The sequence below is a fragment of the Narcine bancroftii genome, chromosome 8 (assembly GCF_036971445.1).
Source record: "Narcine bancroftii isolate sNarBan1 chromosome 8, sNarBan1.hap1, whole genome shotgun sequence".
NCBI classification, from domain to species: Eukaryota; Metazoa; Chordata; class Chondrichthyes; order Torpediniformes; family Narcinidae; genus Narcine; species Narcine bancroftii.
This window is the reverse complement of record NC_091476.1, coordinates 43,004,783-43,028,843: the sequence shown is the minus strand read 5'-3', so window position 1 is coordinate 43,028,843 and position 24,061 is coordinate 43,004,783. Positions and strand designations below refer to the sequence as shown.

The 24,061-nt window shown below is 40.3% G+C and overlaps 1 long non-coding RNA gene across 3 annotated transcripts; it reads left to right on the top strand.

The window, feature by feature from the left end:
* LOC138741734 (uncharacterized) lies at positions 1 to 22,081 on the top strand. Of its 3 annotated transcripts, none has more exons than XR_011343721.1 (5): positions 1 to 298; positions 444 to 569; positions 7,828 to 7,944; positions 13,033 to 13,264; positions 21,337 to 22,081. It is a non-coding gene; the product is annotated as an uncharacterized lncRNA (long non-coding RNA). The 3 variants fall into 3 exon arrangements; XR_011343723.1 differs by lacking the exon at positions 21,337 to 22,081 and adding an exon at positions 15,298 to 15,382; XR_011343722.1 differs by lacking the exons at positions 1 to 298; positions 444 to 569 and adding an exon at positions 3,575 to 3,660.
* The last annotated feature ends 1,980 nt before the right edge of the window (positions 22,082 to 24,061 follow it).

Here is a 24,061-nt window from a genome sequence, read left to right as displayed (position 1 = left end):
TTTTCTTGTTTAGGGATTAGTTCTGTGCGGGTCTGTTGTGCTTCCTGCATTAAACCTGTGTTTAAACTTTACAAAATACCTTATTGGTTGTAAATGGCTTTGGAATATTGTAAAATATTTTCTGTCAAATCAAGCTTTTTGTTATTTAGCTCAAAAGGTGAATATCAATGAAACTGCCACCATAAATTATTTTATTGGTATTAAAACATGATAGATGAACACAGAGGCATGTCAAGGAGTACAATATAAACCTCGTTGTAATCAAGGGATTTATTCTTTGTTGCTGACAGTTCTTTAGGTTTGTCTTGACAATTTTTCTTAAAAGTTCTCTGAACTCAGGTCCTTTATTCCAGATGGAGGTTATTTGAAAAAAAAAACTCTTTGATGTATTATCTAAATGCCCTTAAGAGCCACTCACATGAATCATTTGATTTTTTGTGCAGTCTTTTCTCACTTTCATTTTGTGGAAGGGTATCGTGAGATGAGCGATTGGTCCCAAATTGAACATGTTCACCAGGAGCTACTGAGACAACTCCTGGGCGATTGGAAGAAGCTTTGGCTGATATGCAGTAAGTGGAAAGTTCTCTAAATTGATCCATGGATTGAAGGGGTTTGAGGGGAGATCAATCAAACTGATAGGAATTGACTTGAATGAGAGCCAAGGTTATTGAAACATACAAGCTTCTGTGGGGGATTCACCAGATGGGTGAAAAGATGTGTGTTGTGATAGTATGGGATCCTATCACCTCTGTATATATTTGAAAATATTTGTATATTTGTAATTAGCTGAGAGCCATAGCCATACCTACTGGCCAGGTCATAAGGTGCTGCACCTAACCAGACCCAGGTCAGTCTGGACTGGTCAACCTCTATGTCCTGCACTCCAGTCTTTTGGACTGCACACTGGACTTCTATGCAATACAGCAGGGCCGTCAGAGTGTACTGGATGGAGCTCTGGGACATTCTGTTGTATTACTGAGCCAAGGGCTTGCATGCCTGGTGTTAATTCCCACTGCTTGTCAACAGCCATTGGCAGCACATCTGGAGCCCCCTCACATCAAACAGATCTATGTGGATTTTCCACCTTGCACTTTCAAACTCTTAAAGATTACTGAAGGGCAGTTCACAATTTTTTTCCAAAAATATATTTTAGTCTCAATGCTTTTTTTTAAGGTCAATGTCACATCATTGATACAATCTCATCAATGTATTGTATATTTTCCATTGATCTCTCAATAATCCATTACCACCACTATGGAACCTTGTCGCTTCTACACATTGTCATTAGACATACCTTGTCTAGAATTTAAAAAAAAGTTTTAGTTCACATTTGCTTTTAGTGTATTTTTTTAAGTGATTGATAGCAATTTAATGTGCTCTTAAATCAGTGGTCTTCAAACTTTTTCTTTCCACTCACATTGCACCTTAAGAAATCCATATGCCATAGGTGCTCTGCGATTAGTAAGGGATTATTTAAAGTTATATGAGAGGGGAAAAAAAAGGGTTTGAAAACCACTGTTTTATTCATCTCTAATTGAACTTGTGCACGGTTTCAGAACGCCAAAGGAAATGGGCCAATGCCAATTTTTCTCAAGCAAAATATTTCAGTAACAATTGGGTCTAGAGCAGTGATTCTCAACCTTCCCTTTCCACTCACATATCACCTTAAGTAATTCCTTACTAATCACAAAGTACCGATAGCATAGAGATTACTTAAAGTGGTATGTTTGTGAAAAGAAAAAGTTTGAAAACCACTGTCTTAAATAGTAATGGATGCATTGACAGACCTTCAGCCCATTTATATTAGCCTTACACTTATCCCATTTCATTCTTCTCCCACTGTCATCAAGTGTTTATCATAATTTTACTTCCTGCAGAAACAGAGACCATTCAGCCTATCAAATCTACAACAATTCTGAGCAGAGTAATTCCATCTCCCAGTGAATTAATTTAAAAAATTGCTGATGTTTGAAATCTGAAATCAAAAAATGAAAGAGAAAATGCTGGAAAATCTCTGCAGTTAGCGCAGAACATGTAGAAATTGAAACGACATGTTTCAGATTCAAAACCTCAGTACTGGATTTCTGTTATAGGGCTATCGATCCGAAATGGGATCGTCTCTCCTTCCACAGATGCTGCCTCACCTGGTGATCTTTTCCAGCATTGCCTTTATTACTTCAATCCCTTGTTATGTTCTAACTCAGCTGTTCTCAACCTTTTTTTGGACCTTCTAAGGACCCCCAAAGATCGGCCCCCATCCCTGTGAAGCAGTCAAGTTTAGTTTGCTTCTTCCGTACTTCTCTCTCAAAGACTGCATAAAAATATTTATGTTACTTGAGGTGAAAAGAAAATAAGACTTTGACTTAAATATGCTGTGTCCCCCAGAATTTGTTGAGAAGGGCTGTTCTAACTTATTCTCTCTCACAAGACCATCCATTTCCTTTCAATTCCTGCAAACTATGCACACCACCTGGTGTCTTACAGCAGGCCATTAACCAACCATATTGACTATGGGGTGGGCAGAAAATGGGACCCACCCCCCCCCCCCCAAAGGAAGCCCAGTCACAGAAGGATCAGGCAAACATCACATAGAGAGTGCCTTGGATCAGATTTGAACCCAAGTCACTGGAGCTGTGAAGCAGTGGCTTTAACAGCTGTGCCAATGTGCCACCTCAAACATTTCACAGGCTCTGCTGTCCTCCCATCCATTGCAGATGTCTATGTGAGGTGCCGCCTCACAAAAAGGCAGGCAACATCATACAGAAACCCCATCACCCTGGTCACCCTGGTCACAACCTCATCCTTCCCCTGTACCTCATCTACCCGCTGTCCTGCTCCCTCCCGATGACCCGCTCTCTGTTCTCTCCCAGTGCCCTGCTGTCCTGCTCTCAACTGGCGGCCTGCTGCTTGCTCTCTCCTGGGGGAGTAGGGCGGTTGGACCAGTGTACAGTGGGCCACCGGGAGAGTCTCCTGACAGCCCACCACCAACCCCCACACTAAACCCACCCTCCTACAACCCTCCGACAGCCCACAACCAGCCCCCAATGATAGATGGTGGTGATGCCAGTGAGCCACACAACGACGATAATCACTGTCGGTATTACTCACCATTATCAACCTAATTTCAACTTCGCACATAAGACCTGGGCGACATTTTTTGGGAAAAAAGTTCCATCAAATATGGGGTATTTGCTTTCAAAGGACCCACACAGGATGTGGGCTACTGGAAACTGGCTCATGGGAACCAGGTATTAGAATTGGATTACCTGAGGGTGCTGAGGGCAAGAAGGGCTCCTGATTGTACCAGAGGTTTGGATCTGGAGATTGGGTTGCCAGTGTTTTGAACAGGCGTCTGTGAGGCTGCAGAAACTGTGAGAATGCTGGAGGCGACGGCTCTGAAGGGACTCTTCTTTGCTTCTCTCTCTCCTATTGTTGGGTGGTGGGGAAGTGATGGCCTTGGCAACTCTTAGCCTTGACAACCATTGAAAAATATCATGTTTACTACAATTATTTTGTATTATTATGTAACAATAAAAAGGAACTTTAGAGGTAGGGTTTCTTCTGCAATCGTTACAGCTTGGCTGCGTGAAGGAGTGAAAAATTCGGGAATCCCATATATTTTTGTATGCTGCCAAAATGTGCAATTTTCAGGGACAGAGGGTGAGTATTTTGCTTTGTGACAGTGTATCAGAAAGGAACAAAACTGGTTAATGTATTACTGCATGACTGCAGCATGCTGAATATACTTTGGTATGAGAGAGTGTGTGTGCAATTGTAGGTCCCTCCATGTGTCAGTGGGGGGAGGAACACAGGCTAACAGGTGAGAGGTAAATAGTTGGATACAGGTGGGAGGGTAGTAGAGAAGGAAGCTAAGGTGTGATAAGGGGAGAGGGCTAAGAAGGGTAGTTCTCTGATAGGAGAAGGAAGGCAAGGGGGTGAAGAGCTGGATGAAGGCAGACACAGTGGTAAGGAAAAAGAGAGACCAGGGTAAAGAATTGAAAGAAATTGAAAGTCAATATTAATGCCATTTGTTTGGAGATTACTGAGGTGGAATTTAAGGTACTCTTCCTCCAGCTTGCAGGTGGCCTCAACCAGATAGTACATATGATACCTTGAAGATGAAGAAGGTTTCAGGACTGAATCGGACACACACACACACATATATGTATGTATGTATCTATCTAGCTATCTATATATATATATATATATATATAATACTGGATATTTCTGCATATGTCATCTTGAAACCCTCAAAACGCACTCAAAAATCAGGGGTCGATATATGCCAGATACAGACGAGACCTTAAATTCAACTAAAAAAAAAAACCGCTTGACATATATTCAGCATATAAGACGACCCAGCAAACACCCCCCGGCCCAACTCGTGGCACTGCTACTCTCCGACACCATACACCACTACCATAACCACCCAGACATTTTACAATTGTAGAGCCTGAGGTCCCTGCTCCTGCCTGGGAGCCCGAGAGCTGACATGTGGCTGTGGTTCCTGCACCAAGCACACTTGGGCACCGAGGCAACTTTTTCGATGCAGACGCCACCACACCTGATGTTGAGAATGGAGTCACCGTCTCCAACTCTGGCTGCAGCCGATGCTGAAGACTTGGACTCAGCTCCGTTTGGCATCTTCCTGGCCAGGAGCAAATGTGTTTTAAAATTTCTTTTTTTACTTGCTTGCTTAATTTACGGATTTGTTATTCAACCATTGGGGCATTGTAACAAAGATTGAGAGGCCCAGACATCAGTCTCTGGCACATTCCTTGCAGAAAATATGGGTGGGGGGGGGGCGTGGGGTGGTTGACTTATATGCCCGATATATTAAAAAATCGTGAAATTGAGGCTGAAAATGGGGACTCAAATTATCTGAAGGTCCACATATACACTGGAATATACAGTATTTACCCTTCTAAGGATGCTGGGAATGCAGTGAGATCTGCTGAGGTCCTCCTGTGTTTTTAGTACATGAAACATTGACTGTGTTTTACTTTCTATGGATGCTGCGTGACATGCTGAGTTTCTCCAGCAGATTAGTGCACTGCACAAGGCCCCAGCACCTGCAGAGTTCTTGTTTTCCTGTGAATTGGAGGCACCTTGAAATATGCGTTTCCCATTGATCTTCTGCTGAACAATCAATGAACCAAAGACATTGCCTGACTTTGACTTTTCGTGCACTATTTTTATTTATTGTTGTAAGGTGGTTTATATGAATGTTTGCCCTGTGATGTTGCCACAAAATGACAGATTTTGTGACTTGCTCATGACAATAAATTCTGATTCTGTTTATCACCAATTGCAGAACCTGTCACAGAGCAAGATAATTGTGACCACAATTAAAAAAAAAGCCTCGATTTTCATGAACAGTAATTGTAAGGAGCCGAAAATTAGTTAATCTTAAAATTAAATATTTTAAATCGTAGTATCAATCCATTAACTGTGGGTAACAAACTCCTTCCTAGTGCAGTGTAAATTCTGACCATGGTGTTAAAAAAAAAACAAGCTGATTTTATTTTCTCACACAAAGAGAAGCAAGAATTTTTGGTCACAAGTTAAATCGTTTTTTGAGTGGGTATTAAAAGTAAGTTTACCATTTGATCCAATGTTATTTTTATTAGGGGATATTAAGTCTATTGCTTTAAGGATGAGATTGACTATGTATCAAATTTAATTTTTACGTTTGTTTCTAAAAAATGTTTGGCTATTACATAGAAATCTGATTTAGTATGAGGAATGCAAAGATTGCATATTGAGATGAAATCTTGTATTCCTTTAGAAAAGATAAAGTATAATTTGAGGGATAAATATCATTTCTTTGTAAAGGTAGGGAGCCCATATTTAAAAAAAATTGATTTCCCAATCTGCTCTGGTGGGCGTCTCCGTTACCACAGCTAAAAAGTTGATTACGACTGTTTTTAGTGGTGATCTCCTTCTTTCTTTATAGATGGGTAGGGGAGGAGGGAGGTTGTGGGGGGGGGGGGGTTCATTGAATTATATAATATTTATAATCAACATTTTATAACTGATGTCATATGATTTAAAATTGTAAATGAAATATTTACAATTAAAAAATATTTAAAAAAAACAAAGAGAAGCTGGAGGGACTCAGCAGGTCAGGCAGCATCCATGGAGAGAAAAGGACAGTCAACATTTCAGGTCAGGACCCTTTCACAGCATCAGCTGTTCTTGTGTTCCTCCTTCCCCAATTTCAAGTTTATTGTCATCTGTTTGTACATACACAAATATAAAAAGATGAAACAATGTGTCCCCAGTTCATAGTGGATACACACAGACACACAGTACAACCTACACACATATAAATGACATATACAGTATACAGGGTGATCCAAAATAAATAAATAAAAAGAGAAAAAAATATATATATATATAAAATCAAACAAATTCACAGGTTTCTTGGGTTGTCCAACAGTCTCACCGTCTGTGGGAAGAATCTGTTTCCCAGTACTGATTTTTATGCTCTTGCACCTCTTCCTTGAAGGTAGTGTCTCAAAGATACTGCGGGCTGGGTGATAAGTGTCCTGAAGTATGGAGGAATCCAGCTAAACTTGACTGCTTCACAGGGAAGGGCCATAAACTTTGATCAGAGACCTAAGGGGGCCGTAACAAAAAAAAGTTGAGAATGGCTAGTGTAGATCCTCTGCTGGTCCCAGAGTAGTTTATGGTTAAGGTTCATATGGAGAGGTTCAAGACCTTAATTTCTGTTGGAAATTGTTCCTAAATCTAGAGGCAAGATAGACTTCAGTCTTCTGTAGCTTTTGCTTGAGGTGTCATCTGTTCAAGGCTTTGCATCTCTTGTGTTAACTATTCAAATCTCTGCAGAAATTGTGTTTAAAATATGCAAGATAACTAAAAAAATTATTTATTAGTCTAACTCCAACATCCTAACATCTTCAGCCTTTAAATTCTAGGTCACAAGACAATTGCAAAGGTGTAAAAGGACACACGAAGTTTGCTGTAGATCTTGGAAAGGCAGGGTGGGGAAAATTCCCATTTTAAGGCCCTCCTGCTATTGTACACTGAGTGGCTAGAACCTTTGATCTGAAATATTATCTCTGTGTCCACATTGCTGCCTGACTCATTAAGTTTATTATCCAGTAATCTTTACTTTTTTTAATCCACTCAGCATGGTAGAAGCTGATCTGGCCATCGAAAACCTATCCTCAATTTACTTCCCACCCCATACATTTTGGAATGCGGGAGGAAGCCTGAGGACCCAGAGAAAATCCACGCAGGATGAATGCACAAACTCCTTATAGACAGCCCGGATTTGATCCCTGGTCACTGGCAATCATATTGCATTGTGCTAACCACTATTCAAACCATGCCACTTTTACTCCAGGTTGTCAGAATCTGCACGTTTTTATTCGGTTATCGAAGACTGACATCATGCTGATGTAATTAAATGGTGATGAAGTAGCTTGAAAGAATTGTCCTATGTTCATGTCACTAAAGTAATATTGTTTTGAAACAAAAAAAGGAAAATGGATCCCTCATCGAATCATTTTTAAAAATATTTTATTTATAATAAACACATGCATAAATACACTTTTCATATAACCTTCATTGAATAATTTGGTTGAATTTTAAATTCTGTTGAAGTACAAGTGGATCTTTCATTGTGCTCAGTCTATTAAATCAAATGTGTCCTTGTTGAATTAAAAAATCAATACTTAAAGGTTTGAGATGCAGAATAACGACCCTTTAGAGGTTTGGATGAACTGTTGAGAACTGTGTTGATGAACTGTGGTCTCCTTCCCTCCTAATTGTGGAATTTACCTGGATCATTGTTTACAGATGGCCTAAGACATTGTTGAGGATTACCATACCTATCGACAAGCTCTTTGACCTACTTCCACCGAGAAGGAGGTACAGGTATATCAGGACGAGAATAACAGCTTTCTGATAAACAGGGTAACAGCTTTCTCCCTCCAGCTATGAGACTAAGGTCACCATTGAAATCTCTCTGAAATGTATTTTCTTAGTTTGTAAGATATTTTATTAATTTATTTGTGGTAATATTTGTTATGTGTGACTTATGCATTGTGAATCACCGTGGTCTGGAGAAATGTTTCATTTGGTTTTTCAATAGACTAGAACCAGAACTTGAAGATGCACTTTCTCAAAATATATGTGGAAAAAATGAAAACAAATGAATTAAAATGTATGTGTGCTTCTTGACACCATTGGAGATGGCATGGTTTCACATTGTGGAAAATGACTATACGGTTTGTTTTCCAGAAATGCATCATCCCACCCGCTCCCCCCACAGATTGAATCTCTGTGAAGGGCCCAGACCCGAAATGCAGGCTGACAATTTCTACCTGATGCTGTCTGACCTGTTGAGTCCCTTCAGCATCTTGTTGTTCGCTCACCATTCACTGTGGTTGTCCAATTCTTTCAGAGATCCTTTGAGATGTTTGCATCTACTCAGTGAGCTCAGAACTGGTCTGGATGACTTGTAGGCTGCAATGCCATCACCTTGATGCCTTTGCTCTTGAAATATAATGTAGCAGAGGGCAGAGTGACGAAATGGAGTGTCTGCTTGATGACAGGAGTCAAACTGGAGAGAGGGTAAAGGATGGCAAAAGGCAAATCAAAGATCATCTCCTAATCAAACTCCCATTGGATAACTCAATCTAACTTTGAAGTGCCCTAAAGTTCTATAGTTCATTTAAAAAAATGGCAGATTATTTCAGTAATTTTTCACTTGAGTGAGCACAATCCTTTTTCTTAATATCTGCTCTATAATATTCCTCATGAAGTTAAAATTTCCATCCCCACATTTCTGCAGCATTTCACATGGAGATCTGCCTTCTAACAGAGAGTATTTTCTCGTGTAATATTTTACTCACCCATTGAGGAACCATGACCCATTTTCACCCATTATCAGGATTTTTTTTGACCATTCTTTCCAACTTTGGCAAGGCTGACTTTATTTTTATTGACCAGCAGGTGCTCAGTACTTCAACGCAATGTGTTACAGGAACTCAGGAGAAAGAGAATGGTTGACATTTTGGACTGAATCCTTTTGATGAGACTGGTTAAATGTAGTAGAGAAGCTGGTGTAAAGTGGACTGGGTGGGAAGGGTAGGGCAAGGTCCTGTGTGGGATTTGTGAACCAAGTAGAGGCTAAATATGATGGACAGAGGCAGACAAATGGCCGACGCCAGACGAAAAGAGAGTGAAGCAAGGAGGAAGATGGATCATACTGGGCAGAGGGATTCACCAATAATTGTGTATCCTTATCAATAACCATCAACTTTGAATCCCACTTATACATAAAGTCTTCTGCTTTTCTCTCTTTTATTTTATTATTAACTGATACTGATTTTTCATTTTCAAAAAATGAAGCAAGAAATCTAATTGGAGCCGCTAAATAATAATTTTTAAAATTAGGAAGCTGTAGACCTCCAAATTCATATTTCCATGTTAACTTCTCTATAGAAACTCTTGAAATTTTACCCTTTCCAAAGGAATTTTATTACATATTTATTCAATGGTTGAAAAATATTTGAAGTTACTAAAATAGGTGATATTTGGAAAAGATATTGTATTCTTGGAAATATATTCATCTTTATACAGTTGACCCTTCCCACTAAAGTTAAAGGTAAATTAATATATTTTTTAAAATATTCCACATTTTTAAAAATAATGGTAAATAATTCAATTTATATATTTTTTTCAAATTATTATCTGTGCGTATACCTAAATATTTAATACCCTCTTTTGGCCATTTAAACTGAGTATCCCTTTGACATTGAGTATAATCACCTTTCGTTAATGGGATAATTTCACTTTTATCCCAATTTATTTTATTACCCAAAACTTTATCATATTCTTCCAGTTGGACATATAATTTATGTAAGGATATCTCAGACTCAGTCAATAATACTAAAATATCATCTTAAAATAAACTAATTTTATGTTCTCCTTGATCTACCCTAAATTCCTTAATTTTGAAATCATTCTGAATTGCTTGAGCAAGTGATTCTACAGCTAAATTCAACAAAGCTTGAGATAAGGGCCACTTGGACTCACTAGTTGAAATGGTCCATTAGTCAATACTTCAGCTTTAGATTTATTGTACAGTGCCCTAATCCAATTTAAAAAAAAATCAATCCAAATCTAAATTTCTCCAACATTTTAAACAAAAAATTCCATTCCAATATACCTTTTCTGCATCTGAGGTCACTCCAACACTCAAATCACTTCTTTTCTGCACTAGATGAATTATACTAAATAATCTAGCTACATTTTCTGATGACTGTTTCTTATTTACAAAACCTGTCTGATCCATATTTATTAATTTAGATTCATTCTATTATTAATTCATTCTATTTGCCAATATTTTTGCAACAATTTATAACCTGCATTTAGGTCTATAAGATTAAAGATTTAAAGGATCTCTGTCCTTTTTTGGAATCACTGTGATTATTGCCATTAAACATGATATGGTGTGAAAAATAAAAAAAAAAAATAAAAAAAGGAAAAAAAAAACATGATTCTGGGAGAATATGAGTTTCCAAAGCCTGATCCAATACTTGTGTAAATATAGGAATTATAAACTCTTTATAAAATTCAGGTGGAAATCCATCTTTTCCTGGAGATTTATTGGTCTGCAATGAACCCATGGCTTCCCTCACCTCTATCTCAGTAAAAGGAACATTTAGTTCTGTTTGCTCTTCCAAATTTAATCTAGGCAACATTATCTGTGATAAATAGCTATCTATTTTATTTTCATCTTTTAAAGATGCTGAACTATATAAATTAAAATAATTTTTTAAATGATTCATTTATTTCTTGAGGGTTATATCATTATTATATGATTACATTATTATATTATTATAATAATATATATTGTTACATTATTATCCTTTTTAATTTATTGATTGTTCTTGAGGTCTGTTCTGTCTTTAATTGCCAAGCTTATGCAATCTCTCACCTAATTCATAATATCTTTGTTTAGTTCTTATAGTTGCTTTCTCAGTTCTATAAGTTTGCAATGTATTATACTGATTAAAAAAAAATAATTATCTACGTTTATCTTCAGAGCCACAATTTTGAAGATCTTTTTCCGTTATTTCTCTTTCTAATTGATCAATCTCTCATATACTCCTCTCTCTTGGATGAATCCTTCTCCATAAATCTATTAAATTTAAATCTTTCATCAAAACCAATGTAGATTTTGCTGCTTTTGTTCTCATCATTGCCTAAGTAGATCTATCTAACAATAGATCTAAACAAAAATTAAAATCTCTTCCTATTTAAATCTTATCATGTACCTCTGCTAGATTTTAAAAAATGTTTCTTGAATAAATTTCTCATCATTAATATTCGGAGCATACAAATTTTTAAAAAATCCACGGCGTACTATTGTATATATATCTCCCTGCTGGGTCAATCACAACACCTTGAATTTTAATTGGAAGTTTATTTTTTTCAACAAAATTGCTGCACATCTTGCCTTAGAGTTAAATGAAGAAGACACTATGTGTCCAACCCAATCCCTTTTTAATTTCAAATGTTCTTTTTCAGTTAGATGCTTCTTGAAGAAAACTACATCAGCTCCTAATTTCTTAATATATGTTAATACTTTCTTTCTTTTTATAACCTTATTTAATCCATTAACATTAAAATTTACAAACTTCATTACCTTACTCATCTAGATAAGATATAATGAACCCCCTTCCATCACCTCCCGCCGCATGTCTCTAATTCCAATAAGTAATATTTCACGTGCCAGTTCGCATCTCCTCCAGCAATCCAAAAAGAAAAAGAAATACAAATAAAGTTACAAAAAATATATAATCCCATACTTATACTGACATTGATATAAAAGAAAACCCTCAGCATAAATGTTGTTGAAAATACAACACTATCTCCCTCCATTTTACGGGTTGTGACTATGGTTGCAAAAACACACATAATCTTGCCACAATCAGCACCTCCCACTCCTCCCAATTCCCTTGTTACATTTAATACATAAAGTTTAATTAATTAAACCACAATTAAAATAAATTCCTGGAAATCAAAGGGAAAGAGAGAAGAGGAAAATAATAATTGTTATTCAGTTTCTTCCATCTCACCAGCTTCCCCATTTACAATAATAATAAAATGGGGAAAGAAAAAAAAGAAATAGCTCAATGTCCTCATGAGGCTCTGCTCTAGGGAGACCACAAGCAAATTCTTCTGCTTCAGCAAAGTTAGTGAAGAATCTATTTTGGTCTCCAGGCATAAAAATCTTCAAGGTCACAAGGTAATGATGAACAAATTTATGGCTTTTGTCAAAAAGAATTTTCTTAGCTGGGTTGAATTCTTCAACCCTCCCCTTCAACAAATCTTCACTCAGATCGAGATAAAATAAAATTCTATCTCCTTCCCATTGCTGTTCCCTCATTACTCTCACAGCAAGATTTAAAAACTTTCTCTCTGTCTTGAAATCATAGAAATTTAATTAATATAGAACACAGTCTTTGATTAGGAAGAGGCTTTGGTTTCAGAGCCCTGTGAGCTCATTCAATTTCAATTGGATTTTCAAAATTCTGCTCTCCTAAAACTTTAGGAAACCAATCTTGAAAATAACAAATTATATCAGGACCTTCTTTTCCTTCTGGAAGTCCTACTATTTTAATGTTAATTGTTCTGCTGTAATTCTCCAATACATCCACTTTGTCTAAAAGCTTTTGGTTCACTGTGATTAAACCAGTAGTTGTATTTTCCATAATAGATGCCCTGTCTTCAATGTGTTGGATATCATCCGGTTCTCTTGAAATTTTCTCATCCATTTTCTTCATCCACTTCTTCATTTTATTCACAACATCTTAGGTTTATTAGCTTCTTCTTTCATTTCAGCTTTCAGTCCTTTCAATCCTTCTTACAGTTCCCCCTTCATTACTTTAAACTGATGTATTAACATTGTGGTTAACTCTTCTACTTTAGGTTGTGAATTAACTTTAATTTCTTCAATTACCTCCTCTTGTTCCTCTTCCTCATCTTCAGCCACTGATCCTCCCCTGGAACCTGAGACTTCATCATCGGGAGCTGAAGTAGATGTTCCCGACCTCAACGCTCTGCTGCCCTACTCCCAGTAATGCTTTGTGCACGGTTCAATTCCGGTTCCTCTTTGACATCATCTCTCCCTTGTGCAGATGAGAGATGCCGATAGCGGGGCCTTCAAAAGACTCTTGATCAGGGGGAAGCCTGGGCACTTGGTCCATGCTTCAGCATCGAGGTAGGCCTCAAGTTTCTTTTCTTCTTTTCTTTTCATCGGGCTCCAGATACAGCTATAAGTAATTTCTCTTTTTTTGGAGGCATTATTAATGTAAACTAGAAGTATTTAAAAGTAATTTAAAATGTGAATAACTTTATAACATTACTTAATTGGCTTTTTTTAACTAATTAACCAAGTGAGTCAGGAGCCTTCATGTTGATCCTATGGCATCATGTGATGTCCCCCAATTATCAGCCATTCTCAAACTTTTTTGGGCTCTAGCCCACTTAAGACTATGATCAATGTTTATGGGTCACCTTACCTGTGAAGTATTTATGTTTAGTTGGTTTCTTATACCCCCCATTAAGAATTTCATTCCAAGACCCACCCCTTGAATGTGCTGTGGGTACAGAGGGGATGTCGCATGGCCCGTCTGTTGAGAATAGATGAATGAGATCATAGTGAAGGCATGGGCCAAACCTGTTCCAATCCTCAGTTCCATGCACTGAATGGTTGCCAAGTACATGGTAATTTGTAAAAGCAGTCCTTCAAATATTGCAACTTCGATCAGCAAATGCCCTGTCACAGCTACGTTCTCCTCACACTGAGCCTGTGTAGATCTTTGTCTGTGTCAAAAAGACTGTTGTTTCAAATGAATCCAAGGTTTGTATCTCTTTTTCAACATTTTTTACACTGGATCATTTTAGGCCCAGTGTAACTGTGGTCTGGCGTCTGGGCCAGAGGTGGAATTATTGGGGGAAAACTTAAGAGTTTCCAATGAAAAACCCATTAAGAACTCAGGAAATAATTTAGAACATTAAAGCAAAATAATTAATTAAAATAAATAAGAATATAAAAAAATAACAAATACAAGCAGAAACAGGCCATTCGGCCTGTCACACCTGCTCCTCCATTCAATGAGATTATGGCTGATCTGATGATAAACTTATCTCCATCTACCTGCCTTTTTTCCCATATTCCTTAATTCCAATACTATGTTAAAATATATCCAACCTTGACTTAACTATATTTACTGAGGTAAACTTCCACTGCTTCTTTGGGTTGCAAATTCTATAGATTAACCACCCTCTGGGAAAAGCAATTCTGCTTTATCTCCATCCTAAATCTACTATCCAAAATCCTGAGGCTATGTCCCCTAGTTCTAGTCTCTTCCTACCTCAATCTTATCTTTCATGATTTCATACATTTCTATAAGATCCCCCCTCATTCTTCTAACTTTCAGTGAGTACAATCCCAGACACCTCAATCTCTCCTCATAGATTAATCCCCCTCATCTCTGGAATCAAGATGGTGATCTTCCGCTGGACCACCTTTGTCACTGAACCCATAGCTTAGATGCACTTTTGAAATCCTGGTGGGTATGAAACATCGCAGGATGTAAGAGGTGCGATGTTGAATCAGCGGATTTGATGTGGTGACGTTACAGTGCCCTCAGTCACACAGTGCGCACTGCACTTTCTTGCTTGTGAACAGTCAATTATATAGGATGATTTTGTAGACTTTTGGAGATACACCATAGAAACAGGCCCTTCTGGCCTATGTCCCTGTGCCACCCAAATACACCAATTAAATTGGAACACATATAGGAAACTCCAATGAACCAGCCTCAACAACTTTACGTGTTCAGGAGGTTCACTAAGGTCACAACTCTGTAAGAGAAGAAGCTTCTCTTCATCTCAGTCCTAAATGGCTTCCCCTTCTCCTTAGACGTTGACTCCATGTTCTGAACTTCCCCAATATGGGGGACATTCTTCCTGTATATAGCCTATAACAGAATTTTATAGACCTCATTGAGATCCCATCTCATTCTTCTAAATTCCAGTTAGTACAACCCTGGTTCATTCAGCCTTTCTTTATTTGTCAGTCCTTCCCTCCTATGGATCAGTCTGATGAATCTTTACTACACCCCCTCAACAACAAGAATATATTTCCAAAGATGAACAGACCAAATCTTAAAACTCAAAGTTCAAATTTATTGTCAGAGTACATAAGGCATCACATGCAACCCTGAGATTCTTTTTCCTGCGGGGCAGGCTGAATTCTGCACACAATACTCAAGGTGTGGACTCGCCAAGACCCCATACAACTGCAGTAAACCTCCATATTTAAACATCTTGCAAGAAGAGCCAACTTGTCATTTGCCATCTTCAAAAAAAATCCTTGAAATTGGCATCTTTCCAAGGCTTGTGCATTAAGAGTAAAAGATGTGGAAATTGAACAGTCCTTTCAAAGAGATAGCAGGGTCATGATAGACCGAATGGGCTCAAACCACCATGTGAAAGACAATGACGTCACCAGACATAGAGGAGCTGAAGCCACTTTACTCGCAGCATGATGATACACTCTTATTTGACTTGTCTCAAGGCCACAGTGATAAAATACTGGATGTGTATGTGAAATACTTTTGTTATTGAATCAATTTTTGAGGAGATATGAGTGTTTGGATCTTCTGATGGATTATTTGGCCAAAGAAGTAGCTTCTTACCATTCTCCCAGTCAACAATGATCTTGCATACACAACAAAACAAAGTCTGCTGGAGGAATTCAGAAGTTAGAACAGCATCAGTGAAGGTGGCGGGGGTGGGGGGGAGGGGGGGAGGTGTGTAAAATGGTCCATTTTTGCAGTCTCTTGCTTCTCCATTACCTTGCATGATTCTGTGTGGTCAGCTTCCATGTTAAGCTTTAGGTTAATTAACACGTGTCCCAAGATGCAGTAATAGAGGTTATTTTGTGAACAGACAAGTTGAACATTTCATATATAGTACAACGAGTAAGACTCAGTACAGAAGTGCGGAGATACAATGAGAGATCAGCTGGTATGAAGTAAAGGCAACATTATTTTTTGATAGTGAGTTTCATTCAGGAGTCTGATAACAGCAAGAAAGGAACTGTCCTTGAAACTGGTGGTATGTTCTCTCATATTCATGACTGGGGGAGGGGTGAGGTTACGGTGTATGGTCTGAATTGAATGAGTCTTATCCAAGCTGCTTATCCAAGGCAGTGGAAGTTATCAATGGAGTCAATGGAGAGGAAGTGTGTTTGTGTGTGTGTGTGTGTGTGTGTGTGTGTGTGTGTGTGTGTGTGTGTGTGTGTGTGTGTGTGTGTGTGTGTGTGTGTGTGTGTGTGGGGGGGGGGGGGGGGGGGGGAGGTGGGTCCTGTGATGTAGCCCCAGTCATCCTCAATTTCTGCTCATAGAGATCACCCAAACCAGTAATCTATTCATAAAGTAGATCTGCTTTGCCTCCAGATTACTTATGTATGAATATTATCTTTATGCCTTCCAAGAGTAATTCTGACTAACAGTTCTACCCCCTTTGAGGTCTCTGTAATATTTTTCTCATAATGTAGATCCATTCTGGACATTCCACTTGAAATAATGTCTCAATTACATTAAGGCTGGTACACTAATCAAATTCTTAACATATATCTTGGCATTTATAATGCCATAACACATTATTTTTCATCTGGCACTCATGAATACTAATTTAAGGAAAATACAATGGCCACAAGAGGCCCTATTAGAAGCATCATTATTGAGAAATGGAGATTGTTTACTCTGATACAGGTAATTAGCTTCACAATTTAGAACCTATTTTCCATCATCTTCATTTGGTTTTCTTCGTGGGTATGCGGGTAAAAGGACAAAGCTTCTCTTTCTACGGAATGCTTTTGCAATGATGAATAATGAGGAGAATGTTATTTCCTTTTTTCTATTTTCTCTGCGCTCCTCACCAATCGACTTTAGTAGAATGTCTGAAGCAGCAATCTGTACGGCGATTCCCTTTGATTAGATTCTTTCAGTTCCATTTGCCTTGTGCCCCCGAACTAAAGCACAGTCAGTGGGGCAGCTAGCACAACGCTGTTGCTGCTGGGTTCTGATCTGCCGCTGTCTGTAAGGAGTTTGTACATTCTCCCCATGACCTGCTTGGGTTTCCTCCATGTGCTGCAGTTTCCTCCCACATTTCAAACATGTTAATTAGTCACATGAGTTTGTAGTGAACTGGGATTCACTAGAAGGATGCTGTACTGACGATTGGTCCCGCGTCCATGCTCCTCCCCCTGGGGCCCATAAATAACCCTGGTTTCCCACTTGAACTCAGAACCCTTCTGAAGCCTGTTCGTGAACCCTACCTATGTCGTAAACTAATAAAAGTTTTTGTTCTCCCTCCAGTCGCTTGTGAGGGTGTATTTGGACAGGGTGGGCTCGTAGACTGAAGGGCCTATCACTGTGCTATGTGTCTAAATGAAATGAATTAGTTCTGTGCAGTGAGATTGAGGTGTGCCTCATACCCTCTCAGCAACAGTGAATTCCTCATTTGTAGATTTCAAATATCACCCAAATCACAAGAAGTCCCCTGGAGATGATGCGCTGAACTGAATGGAATTAATTTGAATTGTTTATTGTTATGTGTTATTGTCATGTGTACCAAGAATTAGTGAAAAGCTTTGATTTGCATGCTATTCGGGAAGGACAATGCATATTTAAATATAGCAGGTAATACAATAATAAAACAAAATTTTAAGGTGTAATGTTTCAGTAAGTGAGAGAAAGTAGGATACGGTGTTTAAAAATTAAATTTAGATGTACAAAACAGTAACAGGCCATTCCGGCCCATGAGACTGTGCCGCCCAAATACTTCAATCACTCCTGTATGTTTTGAAGGGTAAGAGGAAATCTGAACATCAAAGGACACCTACACAGACAAGGGGAGAGCATAATGTTAAGAGCCCAGAAGACCCCAAATCCCAGAAGCAAATAGAAATTCACCAAGACAAATTGTTACTTAAACAAAAGTTGCTTTTAATTATATTTAAATATGAAAACAGGATCAAACTTTAAATTACTATTAACTTAACTTATGCCCCTTCTAATTCTAAGCGGACGTGTATGTAATGTGTGTGTAAGTTCAGAAAAGTTATTTAATTCACAGTCCAATCTCACTTCTCACTCCTCCAAGTTCACCGGTTGCAGGCAATTCTTATACTGTGCACAGAATTTAACATTTATGAAATTCACCAGGCTTTGGTGCTTGAAAAGTAAATGGTTACCACTCAGGAAGGTTCTTGTTGGTTTTCAGAGAGAGTTGTTGCTCATTGGACACAAACTAATTCCTTTCTATCAGCCACACCAGTCTCTTGCCAAAGAAACTTTCCCCATCAGGGTTTTCCAGATGATAACCTCTTTCTTTCAGGTCACCAAAGAGTTCCTTTGTTTTATTTTTCTTATTTCAAGTGAAACATTATACAGCCAGCCATCTTCTTTTGTATGGACCACAAGGGCTTTGACCAGGCTGAACTAACAACTCACATCCATCTTTAAAATGGGGTTTTCCACAAACTTGCCAGCTTGTCCTGTTCCAGTCCCAGCTGTAGCTGCTGAACTGTAGGTGTAGGACTGAACTCTCTCTCTCTCTCTCTCTCTCTCTCTCTCTGTCTCTCTTTCTCTTTCTCTTTCTCTTTCTCTTTCTCTTTCTCTTTCTCTTTCTCTTTCTCTTTCTCTCTCTCTCTCTCTCTCTCTCTCTCTCTCTCTCTCTCTCTCTCTCTCTCTCTCTCTCTGAGTCTGTTCTTCTGTTGCTTTCTAAAACAATAATTCATTACTCCACAGCACGTCGAATTAACACCTACTTGTGCAGTCCTTACAGGTATTCTCAAAGTTTTTGCTTGAGCAGAGCTCTGGCATTTTAAATGAGATCTGTTTTGAAGTGCTTGTATGTGACCTACACTAAAAAAAAACCTGCCACAATTTATCTCCTTTTAAAACATATACAATATAAAATATAACATAATCTGTCACAATACAAACTCCTTACCGACACCATTGGATTCAAACCTGGGTCACTGGCGCTGTAATAATGCTGCTCTTCAGTGCCCTGCTTAAGCCTTTTGCAACAGAGCCTATGTGCACACCCATTATATCCCAAACCTGCACCTCTTTTAAATAAAATTTGTCAGAACAGAAAAAATGGCTCCATTCACTTATCAACAACTGGATAAACCACCTGCAATGAAGAGAGAAGTCATTCAACCTTGTTAGAATTGATCCCTATCTCTTCTAAAGTGCATCAACCTTCCAGCTGCTTAATCTGTGCACTTTGTTTCATGACTCTGTGCCACTGGGAACCTTCACTTAAACAGAAATAGAAAATGACCGAAATACTTAGGCGCCATCAGTGGGAAGAGAAACTGAGTCAATGTTTTCGTCAGAGAAAACATTGGGAAGGAGGGAGAAAAATGGAGCTTGTAAAGCTGTAGAGAGTATGCTTCTGAGAAGGAGATACTAGGGTGACCATGGATTAGGAAGGAAGTTACGTTGTCTCATCAGTTAGTGGGACCGAGTGGGAAAATGGATCAGCTCATGATTGAACGTCAGGGCAGACTCGATGGGCTATTTTTGCTCCATGTGATCTTGTGGAACAGTTAGAGCAACACAGAGACATTAGTGAGGAATCCAGCAGATCACCCAGCATCCATGGAGATGCTTGGGGTGTGAATCCTTCGTCAGGCGTGCCAAGAATTAAGTAAATATCAAAATAAGGGGAAGGGAAGGGGATGTGGCACAGGCTTACAGGTGGGAGGGGGGGGAGAAGTGAAAGGAGTCACAGGGAGATCATGTAAACTCATTACAGACAGCACCAGATTCAAGCCTGGGTCGCTGGCACTGTAAAAAGCATTGGACTAACTTCTACTTTAACAGTTCTGCCCAAAGGTAAAGTTCAAGGCATACAGTTAACACAGGGCAAGCCCATTATCTTCTACCAGTGAGATATCCATTTACAAGTAATCATAAGAAATAGGAGCAGGAATCAGCCATTCGGCCCATTGAGCCTGCTCCTTCATTCAAAAGGACCAGAGCTGATCTGGCTGTGGACTCATCTCCATTTACCCACCTGTTCCCCATGACCCTTAATTTCCTATTCTTCAAAAATCTATGTGAGTCTCAAATACATCTAATGAGGTAACCTCTACTGAGTCTGAAGATGAACCTCAGACAAGGACAGCTTCATCCTGTCTGCCAATAGATTTCTGAATAGACAATGAACTCACACTACCTCACTTTTTGTGTTCTTTTGCATTCATTTATTTAAAAAAAAATGTCATTTATAGCATTTTTTTGCTCCTGTAATGCGGCTGTAATTTTGAGATGAGTCTCATTACAATAAATTTGTATTCCAATTCTCTGAAAATCACTCTCCCATGTTCCCCAGTTCTCTCCTTACCTGTCAGTGTAGACAACCTCTTATCTATAACAATCTTTATCTATTTCTTTCATAAATATATATGCACTGGCGGATTAACAATTAGGCTGAGTAGGCTGAAGCCAGGAAGGTAAGGGGGCCTGAGCCCCTAGGCTTCAGTGCCTACTCAATTAAGGATAGGCACCTGCTGCCTAATCACTACTCACTGCATCTGCGCCTGTGCAGAAGTCGGTGGTAATGTGGGTGCGGCCAGAGTCAGTGTCACGCCATTGCCGGAGTGATGCACGCATGGCAGTTTCTGGAAGCTGGCGGCAGCATCGTGATGAAGATTTGCCTTTTATTGGCAGAATTATGGCATGTGTTGGGTCCTATGTGTGCGATGATTGCGACTCCAACCAAATTGGATGTTAAAAATCTAATAGTTTGGTGGTTGAGAAGGTGGAGAATTGGGGGGTGGGGTGGGGGGGTCGGGGGGGGGAGTCCTGTCAAGCATGATATGCCGCAGTTAGGCACCAAACTACCAGTGCCACTTCTGGGATAGGTTACATAGGTAGTTCGGGACCCGGGTCATGTGTCATGCTCATCGGGAGTTGAGGGGGCCCGGGTTCCTAAACTCTTCCTTGTTATGTTCCAGCACTTGCCCATTGCTCCCTGCCCCAACAAGAAGTCACTCACTTTTCCATAAACCAAGTGATCACCTCAAAACCATCTAAATAATCTGGGCAGCAAAGAAACTGTATGATGTGACTGAGTTGTGATGGAAAATAATATGGAATAAAAGGTCTGTTATAATTGATTCACATAACTGACATCATGATATTTTGTTATGCATGCTATGTTATCTCATACTAAATACAACATTATTATATATATTAGTGTAGTCGTACTTCTCTCATCACCCAATCAAGGCTCACGCCTTCTGGTTGTGGAAGCCAATCAGCAATGGGGACTCAGGCTCTGCTGATGCCAATGCTACCTGTCAATCAATGCTTACACCGCCTGTTTGAAAAAAGCGCGCTGAAGTCTGAGCCTGATGTCTGAGGCGTCTGCTTCCTACGGTAGAACTCGGCTTATCGTGCTTGCAGCCCTGATGTCTCTCACGGAAAAGTCGGGGCCAACTGATTCAATTTGACTCTCTGCCAGACTGCCGGCCAAGGGAGCGGAGAAAGTGATCACTTTAATTATTTTATTCATGTTGTTTAAATCATGAATGACAGAACAGTTTCTGAAAACTGTATTGTACCCAGAATTTACAAATTGTTATGGTTGCTGAATGGTTGAAAGACGGGGGTGTTTCAAGTCAAATTATGTGTGGCCTATTGTTGCACAATATCTACTGAAAACTGCAGGTGTCCCCACATGCTTTTGCTGCCCTAATGGTTCTATCTATGATTCTATTATGCCTGTTTTATGTGCTCTAGTAGTGTTATGGTTTAATGATTCTATAGAATAATAGGTCAGTTATAAATGATTCATATAACTTGTCTTCATGATATTTTATTACGCATGTTTTGTACTACAGGTACACGATCCTTTATCCGGACATCTAAAATCCAGAAAGCTCCAAAATCCAGCACGTGGGGACCGGCGGTTGGGGGAGGCGACCGAGGGATCTGCGGTTGGGGGAGGCGGCCAGGCAGCTGAGGAACTGGCAGTTTGGGGAGACTGCCGAGTGGCCAAGGGACTGCGGTTGGGGGGAGACGGCCAAGGGACTGGCAGTTGGGAGAGGTGGCCAGGCGGCCGAGGGACCAGCGGTTGGGGGAGACAGCTGAGGGATTAGCAGTTGGGGGAGGCAGACGGGTGGCCGAGGGACTGGCGGTTGGGGGAGGTGGCCAAGGAACCGGCAGTTGGGGGAGGTGGACGAGCGGCCAAGGGACCACGGTTGGGGGAGATGGCCGGGGGTCTAGTGGTTTGGGGAGGTGGCCAAGGGACCAGTGGTTGGGGAGACTGCTGAGTGGCTGAGGGACGGGCAGTTGGGGGAGACTGCCAGGCAGCTGAGGGACCAGTGGTTGGGGAGACTGCTGAGTGGCTGAGGGACAGGCAGTTGGGGGAGACTGCCAGGCAGCTGAGGGACCAGTGGTTGGGGGAGGCAGCCGGGCGGCTGAGGGTCCACGGTTGGGGAAAATGGCCAAGGGACCAGTGGTTGGAGGAAACTGTGGGCGGCCGAGGGACCATGGTTGCAGTAGATGGCCGAGGGACCGGCGGTTGTGGGAGATGGCCGAGGGACCGGTGGTTGGGGGAGGCAGCCGGGCAGCTGAGGGTCCACGGTTGGGAAAAACGGCCAAGGGACCAGCGGTTGGGGGAGGTGGCCGAGGGACTGGCAGTTGGGGGAGACTGCTGGGCGGCTGAGGGACCTCAGTTGGGGCAGATGGCCGGGCGACTGGAAGGGGGTGAGGGTGAATATGGCAGCACAATTTGGGTGGGCTTTCCGATATTTGGAACACACTGTCCCCCAAGGGTTCCGGATAAAGGATTGTGTACCTGTAGTACTAAGTACAGCATTATACATATTAGTCATACTTCTTCTCTAGTCGCTCAATCAATGCTCAAGGCGTGTGTTTGCAAAAAGTGTGCGCAAGTTTGAGCCTGAGGTCTGTGGCGTCTATCTCCTGCTGAAGAGCTCGACACATCATGCATGCATTTACAAACTACTATTGGCAAAAAGTCACCCCACTACTGGCCCAATCCCTTCCCTCCTCATGCACCCCTCTCCACACTGGGCCATTACCACCCAGGCCGTTGATAGTGTAAGCAGCGTGGATAAGAGATCTCCATTGGAAGGTGCTCCACTGTTGACTTCTGGGCAAGCTGGTGGAGGCAGGATCTTTCTCCGTGTCAGATGTATTTAGATCAGTGGTTTTCAACCTTAGTTTTTCTACTCACATGACACCTTAAATAATCCCCTACTATCCATAGAGCATCTATTCAATGGCATTGGGTGTCACAGGTACTCTGTGATTAGTAAGAGAAAATTGTGTGGAAAAATGTTAAGTACCAGTGAGTTAGATAAACTCTTGAAATGAGATTTTAAACCATATAGTGGAGAATGAGGTCTTCACACAGCATGCTTAGGGCGGGCTGAAGTGTCTTCCCCACGCCACGGTTTGTATTGTGGAACGGCCGTCAAGCTGTGGATCAAGGCGAGTGGTCAATGGGCAGGCAGGGAGGGGGAACATGGATAGTTCAATTGCCTGGGAAAAGCTGGAGGGGCCTTATGACTCGGGTAGCATCCACGGAGAACAATGGTGTCAATGAGATGGTGAGGGTGAGGGGAGGAGAGTGGGGAGTGTGCATTTAGAATTAATTCACCCATTCTCTCCAAAATGAACAGCAAAATCGTAATACTAACCCAAAAGAGTGATAAAGCATAGAACAGCTTTAAAGATTGAAACTGACATGACCAACATCCACACAAAAAAAATGATGTTATGATGAGAGTGGGTATAAGGTTCAATTTAAATAGCTGAAGCTTCCATTTATAAAACACAGCGTCAGAACTACAACCGATTAAAAGTCATTCCCCCTCCTCCTCTGCCCTCCCTATTTTCTTCCATAATTAAATTTACCACCTATGGTGATATGTATATGTTGTGCTATGTAC